Raw genomic sequence first — 3,421 nt, forward strand, 5'->3', positions numbered from 1 at the left:
GCAATATCTGCACTAAAAGTATACATAACAAGAGGTAATGTAATGTAATTTGGCAAAATGATCAAGAGGTAGTGACTGGAAAAAATGGCAGAAATCACAAAAAGAGAAGAAATCTGAGTCTAGGAAAGTAATCTGATTATGGGTGTGTGAGATAAAGATAAAAGGAGAATAAGAAGAAAAGAGATCCCAAAATTCTAGGTTCTAATGTAGATAAAGGAAGTGGCTATGTCACAATATAACCGCTGAATTTAGTATAAATATTAAAATTATAATTTAATCTTTTCCTTTTTCTTGAACTCTTTATCTATCTTCATCATCATCATCATCATCTATCTCCTAGATCACACATCTATTTATCTTGATGTTTGTGTCAATTCCTTCATGATATCACAGGTTAAAATTTATTATATTCTTTGCAATATCAACTTTAGAATATTATAATATTTTCAGTAATTTGAATGCTATCCCCAAAATTAGATCAGTATAGTCCAAACCTTGAACAAGTTACATGTTTCTTAAATGTAGATCTAATAATTAAGAATCTGGTGATGGTTGTGATGGTAATAATCTATGCACTGTATATTTTTAGCAAGTCTACTTGATGAATTTTATACACTCTAACATTTGGAAGGTTTTACTATAAAGATATAGAAACTTAAAAGTGATAAATGTTTCTGATTTTAGATATGCAGCCTTTTGGGAATATTGATGTAAATGCTGAGGCTAGAAAATTGAAACTGGTTGGTATTGGAGGGGGACTTACATGAGGATGGTTCTCTCAGTAGACTAACAGCAGGTTAAGATGAATGTAACTGTCATCTATGTTCCTTTACTGATATTAAAAATAATTGAAATGCTAAATTCTTAACTTCTTTCAGCTGCAAGTCTTATAAGAGCACCAATGCAATTTAAGAATTCTCTTCCTGTCCTTTAGTTTTTGTATCTTGTGTGTCTCTCATCCCTACTTAAACCTTCCCCTTCAAAATTTTTCTTAAATTTGAGCTTTGTTTTCACCACTTTTTCCATTGTGTAAAAGGTGATTTAAAAATCTCTTAGAAAAGTTTTATATATTTGTACAACAGTTTTGACAATAATGAAGAAAAACAGAATAGGTTACTGCTTCCTCAATGAAATGATTGTTTTGTGAATATTTCAAAGGCATTTTTTTTGACAGAGTTAGAGAGAAAGGTCAAAGGCATTTTAAAATTTTTTTTTAAAGTTTATTTTATTTATTTGAAAGGCACAGTTACAGAGAGAGAAAGGGATAGAGATAGACAGAGAGATCTTCCATCTGCTGGCTCATTCCCCAAATGGATGCGATGGCCAGGGCTGAGCCAGGCTGAAGCCAGGAGCCCAGAGCATCCTCTGGGTTTCCCACATGGGTGCAGGGGCTCAAGCACTCAGACAATCTTCTGCTGGTTTCTCAGGCACATTAGCAGGGTGCTGGATTAGAAGTGGAGCAGCTGAGTCTTGAATCAGCAACCACATGGGATGCTGGCTTTATAGGAGGCCACCCAAACTGTTACATCACAACACTGGCTCCTCGAAGGTGATTTTTCTGTAATTCACATGGGAGAAAAATTTGATTGCTTATTGATTTCTGGGTATAATGGAATGTTAACATTTTGGGGAGTAGGTTGATATTTAAATTGTCCTGAAACCAGGTGTTTTTTTTTTAATATAAACATTTTAATTGATTGGAATTAATAACATTGTAAAAGTTCAGAATCCAAACTGATGAGGAAGAAATTGCCCATCTCTAATAAATTAAAGGGGAATTAAAAAAAAATCTTTCAAGCTTTTATTTAAGTGAAACAATCGAAGAAGGATTTCAGATTTTGTTGAAAGCAACCACATCCATGGATTGCTCTTAGTTTTCAAAAATTGTGATTTGTTCTCTATTATATCTGTTCCAACTCTGTCATCCTCAACTACACACTATATTTGAAGTCTTTTGATTCTATACTTCACTGGAACTGGTTTAGAAGATCCCCAGGGCACACCATCTGGTTGAATACTTCTAACTCATTCAATTTTGTCCTATTTGTTTTGTCATCCCAAGATTTCATATCATGAAAGATGGAAGTCTTGGCAACAAGGGTAGATTTTGACTTTGACTCAGACTGTGCAAGTTATTCCTCCCTGAGCCCCTTCCATCTTCACGTTCCTCCTTCTTATCTGTCCAAAGAGGTCAATGTCATTATCACTGTCTGTGGTTCCACTTCCTGTAGTGTCTTCCACAGCTGCAGGGCCATTCTTGTCCAGAGCTTTTTTTTTTTTTAACTCCTGGCAGGCTGGGCTTCTCCTTCTCATAAAATTTGATGTGATATACCAGCATAGGGTATGACCACAAGTCGGTATGTGGTGTGGCCAGAGACTGCTTCGAATACTGCCAAAGCTACTTGTGATGGCACATACCCTCCGATATAGCTCTTGTCTGCCAGGTAATCATTGAGCACCCAGAGACAGGTGAGGCTTTTTAGGTCTCTGAATCTCATGGCATACGCTGTACTGGGAGCTGGGAGCAGCAGATCAAAAGAGCACAGGCTATCCGGTGCCAGGTACTAAAAGAGAAAAAAAGGGGCATTTTTGATAAGCCTTATAATCTCTTTCATTAAGCTGAATGGTTATATTTTTTTCTTTCTTCAATTCCTTTAAGTGACAATGATAAAGAAAAATTAATGAGGACTGAATTATTTTTATACAAAATAATTCTATTTGTTTTTGTAAGTATTCTAGATGAAAGTAAAAAACTTTTCAAGCACATATGGAGTTTGGTACAATATGATGTGTGTGTATGAGTGTAATATTTTAACTTTCTAGTGTAATATTATGTTTATTACTTTGGAAGAAAAATTTCATACTCTTAGCAGGCCCCATGATAATCATTTCTACCAAAGGAAAAAAAAACATAAAACATTAGTTCAGCTTCTTGGTTTATAAAGTGTGCAGTTTTGAGTATGTTATTAGAATTGCAAGGCAATGTGAATTGTAAAGCAACCTTATGAGTTGTGGTTGACTGCAAAAATTTGTTAATTTGATGGTGTGTTATATTGGCTCAAACCTATAAGTTAATTATCTAAATTTTATAAAGATTGGTTTTATTTCCATCACAGATTTTTTTCTTGCTAGTTGGTTCAGCTTAGTTCCATATTACTAGAGGGAAACAAAATTAAAATAATTACCTGAATATTTCAAGTGAGAAAGTGATTCCCCTTAAATAGTGAGTTTAATGAGGCTGAAAAAAAAGTTGTTTTGGGTGACCTCTGAGCCATTCTTCCCTAACCCACTCACAATGTCTGCTCAGATTTAATGCCTAACACAATTTTTTTTTTTGCACTAGCAAAAAGAAGACTTCTTTGCAGGGGATAGTGAAAAAAGAACTAAAAGGAAACTTTCTGATTAATAGCTACCTTATGCC

At 34.5% G+C, this 3,421-nt stretch overlaps 1 pseudogene; it reads right to left on the minus strand.

The window, feature by feature from the left end:
• Positions 1 to 1,831: 1,831 nt before the first annotated feature.
• On the minus strand, positions 1,832 to 2,498 carry LOC133769397 (elongation factor 1-beta-like; annotated as a pseudogene).
• Between the last annotated feature and the right edge of the window lie 923 nt (positions 2,499 to 3,421).

This window comes from Lepus europaeus, chromosome 11, assembly GCF_033115175.1.
Source record: "Lepus europaeus isolate LE1 chromosome 11, mLepTim1.pri, whole genome shotgun sequence".
Lineage (NCBI taxonomy): Eukaryota > Metazoa > Chordata > Mammalia > Lagomorpha > Leporidae > Lepus > Lepus europaeus.